The sequence below is a fragment of the Chelon labrosus genome (assembly GCF_963514085.1).
Source record: "Chelon labrosus genome assembly, chromosome: 24".
In the NCBI taxonomy this organism is placed as follows: domain Eukaryota; kingdom Metazoa; phylum Chordata; class Actinopteri; order Mugiliformes; family Mugilidae; genus Chelon; species Chelon labrosus.
The window spans coordinates 130579-139068 of NC_140357.1; positions in this window are offsets into that span (position 1 = coordinate 130579).

The window sequence follows — 8490 nt, forward strand, 5'->3', positions numbered from 1 at the left end:
AGTAACCTCGTGACCACGGATGATTGCGTGCCGTCGGGCAGGCGCGGGAGTGCGCACTCGGCTCCGCCTGCAAGAGGAGAAGAAAGTTAAGCTCCCACAAAAGTGTGCATTGGTTAGGAAAAAGTCACGTGACCGATACAGACGCTGTTTCGTCCACTGATGCGCCAAACTGCGTTTTTAAAGAAGCCCATCTGTGAACGTCCCTTTAAAAAATAAAAAAAAATTGTTAAAAAAAAAACAAAAAAACTCCCTGCCTCAAAGACGAGTACATAAGCAACATTATATTCACACTTTCACTATGATTTTCACATGTTTACATTATTTATTGACTGTACATTTTAAGGATATCGAAGATATTTTACACTTAGATTAAGATATAAATACAATATAAAATACAACAATTATTGTGTATAAACTAGGTCCAGAGGAGGATTAAGGTGGTCATGGGCCTCTATGGCTACTCTTGAGTTTTAAGTGGCCATATATAATATTTATATTGGCAAATACTACTGTATATTAAATAAATGATCATTGATAAACCACACATGTCAAACTCAAGGGCCATAATTGTATCAGGCAAGACAATATTGTATATCTATCAGAACTAACCCGCAGGTATTTTGCGTGCGTCAGGTAGGTACGTCAATTAGCTCCTACTCCCAACTTTATTGACAAACTCGTCAGTCTCATGGTTGCCTTGGCAACCGCTCAGCGTATCGGTACGGCAGCGCGGCGCTCTGAAGTTCATAAGGTTGACCAACAAAAGCTCAAGCCACAAGCATTGGCGCACTAAATACAAAAACATGTTAACGGAGATCCTGACACAGACGCAGTAACGCTGTACCAGTTAGCAGCGTTACTTGGCCTACTACGTCTTTGTACCAGACTGTTTGCACACATGGCAAACAGAAAACTTTCTATAAATGACAACACCACGGCAGCTAAACACCAGTCTATTAACATACATGCCAACATACAGACATAACACGGTATTAGTATATTAGCATGCTAACTTAGCCCCGTGGTTAGCTACGCTGATTGAGTTTGACACCACTGTGCTAAACAACCAAACCACAACAGTCTAAAATAGGCTATGACCATGAACTGACAATCTTCTGGCAAAATCATTGGCCATTATTGTTAGATTTAGTGTTGATGTGTGTGACAGACATGTGTTTTGGACATTTATGGAAATACTGAACAAATCGCAAATAAGGGACGATTCCGTATTTTACGGGACGGGTGGCAACCGCATCCACATCTGCCAGCGGCCGGGGCGGGACTGACACGTGAACTGAGGCTGGGTAGATGGCAGATGGTTGTGGTGGTGAAGCCTCTGCATCGTCGCGGTCGGATGTTGATGGGGACTCGTTCACCATACGTGAATGTGGCATGGGCAAGGAGATGAGTGTTGCGACAACGCCACCTGCGGTAGTTCCGCCCGCAGGAAATCCTAAACTTCTAACTTTTAATCGTTTACTTCGTTAGGACACAGGTTCAACAATACCAGGGTCAAGAGACGGTTTCAAATTAAGAAAATACTTTATTTAACAAAATAAGTAATAAACCAAAGATCCCACACACTAGTTACCCACAATAATACTAATAATAATCACATAAAATTAGCACCAGGCAGGAGTAAAAGTCAAAGGAGAGGGCTGGGGCTTACCAGGCGGCAGGGATAATCAAAAGTAGAATGGTCCTTTACTTAAAACACCCTTGACACTGCACTCACATCAAAACAAAAAAAAAAAAGAAATCGTGAAGGGAACCACCACCAAGGACTGGACTGTCGCCTCTGGGCCACCGCACCTAACCAAAAACAAGAAACAAATTAAAACATGTCGAGAAGTGTTGTACAGGACTGGTGTGGAGAAAAACAAATGAATTAACACAAAAATACAAAAAAACAACACAAAATAATGCAAAATAATCAATTACATCAAACACATGAAATTAATTAAAACAGTGGAATGCCCTTTAACCAAATGAGCCTTATTATCAATGTGGCAATACACTGAGGAGCCAGGCAGACCAAGCCAAAGGTGGCTCCAATAACCTTTGGTCACGTTAACTCAGGGCGGACATAATCATTGAAATATCACACGAACAGCGAGCCAGAAGCATCCACAAATTAAATAGAGCCAAAACAGCAGCGCAGACCCAGGGCACGGTGGCTGGATACGGGCCAAAGATTTACCAGGGCCTCTACAAAAAAGGGCACACAGTTTAATGCACAAATATAATTACAATCAACATTTTTTTAAATAAACCGATACATACCACTGTGCAAGCTACATTAACGCCCCAGCGAGACGGATGAATAACGAGCCATGCCGCGCGTCAATCGCCCAGCTACACCAAAACACCAGAAAACAATCAGCTGGGAAGCAAGTGACAGAGCCGCTAAACAGCAAACTTTTGAGGACATACCGAAAGGAACAAGCAAGCGCACCCAGGAAGGGCTTATGGCGGAGCGATGCGTCCCCCACGGCCCCAGCAGCCGGTCGCGCCATGAAAAGCGGAGATCGCGTCACCAAAATGCCCGTTTTATGCACACATGAACAATGGCAGACCGGCAAAGTGCGTTACCTGAAGGCGACGATTGTGCACCCACAACAGCCGCGCCGACACCCACGCTGGTCACACCGAACAGGCCACAGTCACCGCAAGCAAGCGGAAGAAAGGAGGAGACAGGTGTGTCTGCACCTCCATATATATACGGGCGCATTGTGCCGCCCCTCAATCAATACGCTCTACGCGTTGGTATAGCGCCATATAGTGGCAAGGAGGGAGACAACCTGTCACATAACGTTAGAGCTGTAAAACAGGACCAGCCTTATAAACCAACCTGTGTAATATGCGTCTTATTTGTGACAAAATTCCCTGAAATCTTACCGAGGAGGTAGCTACGTATGGGACACAAGGCACGTAGAGTGGGAGTGTTTAGGATGCGTTGCCAGGTTGTCAGGTACCAGGACACATGAAACACCATCGACTCATTTCACTTTAAAATCGGGAGAAATTGCAAATCGGGAGTAGGGCAGGAGAAATAGTTAAAAATCGGGAGACTCCCGCATAAATCGGGAGAGTTGGCAGACCATGCTTTGGGCAATGTGTCGCAACGCTTCACGAGGCCTCATCTACCCATCACTAGGTGCAATAGTAATAAAAGTGAATTGTTTGTGTTTAACACTTACCTGCTCAGTCCGTGTTGTCTCCAGGGCGCGCGGTCAAAAGACCACCCCGGCGGCACGGGCACGGTCATATACGTTCCGGGAGAGACCAAGCGGCAGGACAGGAAGTGGGGGAATTGCAAGTGCTGGTGTTTATTTCTATATTTTGTATTGATATTTATATATGTGTATTTTGGTCAGAATGGTAGCAAATATTGCTTACTGTAAATATTATAGATTATTAACAGATGAGATATTTGTTATTGGTAAGACAGCCAATTGATAATATTTTAACTTACCTCTAAATGGATTGGTCCAATGATTAGAGCCGGAGACACAGTATTTAAGGTGCCATTTACAGACTGTGTGTGTTGCAGGTATGATCTCACTGGACGTAGGCTAGGCCATGCGGTGTTGCGGTGTTGCGGTGTTGCGGTGTTGCGGTGTTGCGGTGTTGCGGTGTTGCGGTGTTGCGGTGTTGCGGTGTTGCGGTGTTGCGGTGTTAAATAAACGTAATGAAAACTGAGAAATCTTTTCTCGGCATCATCCAGCTCCTCAAGGGTCATCCATTTCACACTGAGGTAAGGAAAAAAATATTAAATTCATCAGGTAGGACAGTTGGATTGCTTACCATTGTATTGTTAATTTTCAGCTCAATGTTTTTGTTTGAGTCTTTAATTTCTTTGCCAATTAATTTAAGATTTTGGCAGATCTTTTTGGCATTTCCCTTTGCTTCGACAATTATTGCTTTAGCCTTTCGCAGACTTTATGTTACTTTATTTCTTAAAAATGTGGGTGTTAAGCGCAAAAGTTTAACCCCTCTGACCACCGCGCCCCCTCATTTCTCTTGGGGCGCGCTAGTGTGACTACTAGTTTGGAAGGAAATTGAAGAAAAATAAACGGAATTAAAATAAATTAAGGAAAGTAATTCGTGCGCTCCTCCTTTCTCCCGTGCACTAGTATGACGCGCAATAGTTTTGAGGGAAATTAAAGAAAATAAACGTAAAGAAAATAAAAGTAATTAAAGAAAGGAATTAAATAAATAAACAAAATGTGTTTTCCTCGCATAGCCCCTGCTATTCAATCACTATGGCCTCCCGAGGCACCACCTAAGTATGCTACTTTAGATATAAAGTGCGTGTGTGTTCATTTAGACTATATCGCATTGTAAGCCACTCCGCATCGTTCGTTCTATTCCACCGGCCACTCGACGGCTTCGCTCTCCATCGGCGCTGTCAAAACTGTCTGTCAGCCCCTAACATAACTGTCCGTAGTGGCGGATCAGGGGTGAGAATAATTAAATATAGGCTACAATCATGGTCTGCTGATACTATATTATATAGTGTGTTATTCTGTGTTGGGTGAGGGTTTGCTGCGATTCGGGTTGTTTTCATACCTGTCAAGTTTTGGATTTAAAAATAAGGGAAATTTTCCGGTGCCCGCCGCAAGCAGTCCCACCACCCCAACCAAGCTCCAGTATCCCTTATATCAGGGGTGCCCACATTTTTCTGGCTTGCGAGCTACTTTTATAATGACCATGTCAAAGTGATCTACCCGTATATACATATATATTTTTTTTAATTGTCATATTAATAGTTGTTACAGTGTTAAAAGCTCTATCCATCTTTGTTTTTATTTTTAATCAAAAAAATTGGTGCACTGCACCTTTACAAAAATAGCGCTGTCTCTTTAAGAAAGACGGTAGTCTGGAGTTGATGTGTGCCTCTGAACTGAGGGCATGTTGCAACTATAAAGTAAAAATAAAGATGAAGGTTTGTCTTGCTGTTTGTTTTGGAGTTGCAATGGATACATGTTTTAGACTAACATAAAAAAAAATAAAAAATAAAAAAATTCAATGGCACGCGATCTACCCGCACTACCATCGCGATCTACAGTACCTGTAGTATGCTACTGCAGGTGGCAGTTATCGCGAGGCTAGTGACAGAGCTCAGATTGGGAATATTTTTATTTTATTTTTTTTACTCCGCCCGGGGTATTTTTATTTTTTAATAACGCATGTTAAAATACGGGAGATTTACGGGAGGACGGCGGGAAAGAAGGGTAAAATACGGGACTTTCCCGGCCAAAACGGGATACTCGACAGGTTTTAACTTGTATTATTGGAGGGGGACACCGTGTCCCCTACCGAGTTGTAGACGACCAACTTGGCATTAGCATATAGAGGTCTCTCTTACGGATAGGTTTTGAGTTGCTGACCCATGTCGGTGGGGATGTTGGCTGCGTAATGTCTGATCGGGGATGAGATATAGAGTTTCATTAGCTACCTCCGAAAGTAAATGTTTTTCTTACCTCTGCGAAGAATAAAATAAAAGTTCTGCGACCAAACTGTAGCCGTTCATAGCATTAGCATATAGATGTCTTTCTCTTTCACTTATAAGGGATAGGTTTTGAGGCGCTATCCGATGTCGGTGATGTTGCGCCGTAGTGTCTGAACAGGGATGAGCTATAATGGCTCCAACCAGAAAATTTTTTTACCTCCAAAAGTAAATGTTTTTCTTACCTCTGCGAAGAATAAAATAAAAAGTTCTGAAGTAGCCTACAGCGGTGTTCATTATGGGTGGCATATGGTTTTCTATTCCAAGAGTTGTTTTGTAAGAGTGTTAGTTAGCCACAGGATAACCCACAGTGAGTTGCTGACCCATGTTGGCGGCGTAGTGTCTGATCGGGGGTGAGATATAGAGTTTTACCTCCGAAAGTAAAGCGGGCAAAGCAGAGGAATTCTGCAGCCGATCAACGGTAAGTAATTATTGTTAACTGAAAGTGTTAGTTATGCTAATATATTGCCTTGTGTTTAAAAACAATTTGTACCTATTAAGACAAAGAGTCAAGCGTTTGGGAAGCTCAAACAGAGGCCCTCATCAAAAAGGAGGGTGGTTGGGAGAAGCAATTCCCTGAAAACAAGTTCCAGTCATCGGAGTACATACAAGGACTAAGCAAATAGGTTTAACTATAAATAAGTGATGTAATTGTTTTTTCCTAATATTGTATCTGCAGTGATGCCTGGAAAAAGGACGAGGAATTGGACAAGCTGACCGATTTCCTCTTGGAGTTAGACGAGCTGTACAACTCTGGAAAAAAGGTCATTTTCCACAGGAAAAAGTACAGTAACTATGTTTAAATATATAGATGCGTATATTAATTTTTATTCTATTTTGATGCACAGAGCGGAGGACCTGTTGATGCAGTCCACTCCTTTGAAAGAAGTAGAGACAAGGGACCAGCGTCATACCCAGAATGGCAGGACATCACCATCAGAAGAGGAGGACGACAAGGAGGAACCACTTTCACCCGTCTATCTCATGGTATGTCCTTAAGCGATACCCCTTTTAAGGTTCCAGAGTGCCGGTTTACAGAACTTTGGGCTTCCGTCAGCGTTGAGTGACTCAGTGTATAGAACACTGGAGAATTTAGGCGCGATCACTCACCCCCGAGTAGTAGTCAGGATACATGTAATGACGGCAACGCGGTAGAACTCATTGATTATCTTAATCAGGATGCTTCACTGTGTGACACAAGCCAGTTTTTTCGTCTTTGTGAAAATTCTGGCAAAGAGACCACAGGCGTGCCGCACCCACAGCCATACACATACCAGCCGGCAGAGTTCAATCAACCCCCAGTATCTCACGCACCTATCATAACACGTACCAAGCCCCAGGCTTTAATCAGCCGCAGGCATTCAACCCCGCATACGCACCTCCAGCACCCTATATTCAGCCTGTGCACAACACACCAGACAGCAATTGTAAATCAGCCGCAGGTGTCGACACCAGCGGTTCAACAACGCAGATCCACCGCAGCTCTGTCAGTTACCAGACTTTAGCCGGTTGGATACCACTGTAGAGCAGCTGCAGGAAGTTGTAAGGGGGTCTGTTGAGTCACAGAATAGCTTCCAGAATGTCGCTTTAGAGCACCTTAAACCGCTGGGTAAACTAATTGATAAATTTGAACAGGCAGTCAAGGGAATAACCATACTATCAGAGCATTTAAACAAAAAGACATAACACACACCATTTAATAAAAGACAATGGCCGCCCCCCACAAAATTCCTAGACGCTGTGACAGGTCTGATCAACCCTTTGGTAATGTGGATTCCACATCCAATGAGGATTGGCAAAAAAAAAAAAAAAAAATTGGACGAGCTTATTGAGCAGCTTATTCAACCAAATGAAGTATACGACGACACAATATTCCGCCTGAACTGTTTAGCCTTGTTCGGTGACGCTCCCCCCAGCCACAGCGAGAAAAATTAGATGAAATATTTGAGCCGTTAACGGGCGATGGATTTGACCGCATGTGTGACAACCTTGATAGACAGTATGAGGAGATAATGAACCGTCTGAGGTCCTTAGAGGCAGATGAGGATGCGTCTGGTCATCCTGCTTCTTCTGATACTGGTGACGTTGTTTCAACTCGTAATGGTGCTGTCTATGAATCCGACAGTCAGCTGCAGATTGAACCGCTGGCTGAGTCAGAGCTTGATCATGGTACTGTTGAAATGTCTGTTGGTGCTGCAGAAGATCAGCAAGGTCAAATGGTTTTGTCGGCTGAGTGTGAGGACACCGCGGTGTCCAACAAAACCATTTGACCTTGCTGATCTTCTGCAGCACCAACAGACATTTCAACAGTACCATGATCAAGCTCTGACTCAGCCAGCGGTTCAATCTGCAGCTGACTGTCGGATTCATAGACAGCACCATTACGAGTTGAAACAACGTCACCAGTATCAGAAGAAGCAGGATGACCAGACGCATCCTCATCTGCCTCTAAGGACCTCAGACGGTTCATTATCTCCTCATACTGTCTATCAAGGTTGTCACACATGCGGTCAAATCCATCGCCCGTTAACGGCTCAAATATTTCATCTAATTTTTCTCGCTGTGGCTGGGGGGAGCGTCACCGAACAAGGCTAAACAGTTCAGGCGGAATATTGTGTCGTCGTATACTTCATTTGGTTGAATAAGCTGCTCAATAAGCTCGTCCAATTTTTTTTTTTTTTTTTTTTTTTTTTTTTTTTTCAGCCAATCCTCATTGGATGTGGAATCCACATTACCAAAGGGTTGATCAGACCTGTCACAGCGTCTAGGAATTTTGTGGGGGGCGGCCATTGTCTTTTATTAAATGGTGTGTGTTATGTCTTTTTGTTTAAATGCTCTGATAGTATGGTTATTCCCTTGACTGCCTGTTCAAATTTATCAATTAGTTTACCCAGCGGTTTAAGGTGCTCTAAAGCGACATTCTGGAAGCTATTCTGTGACTCAACAGACCCCCTTACAACTTCCTGCAGCTGCTCTAC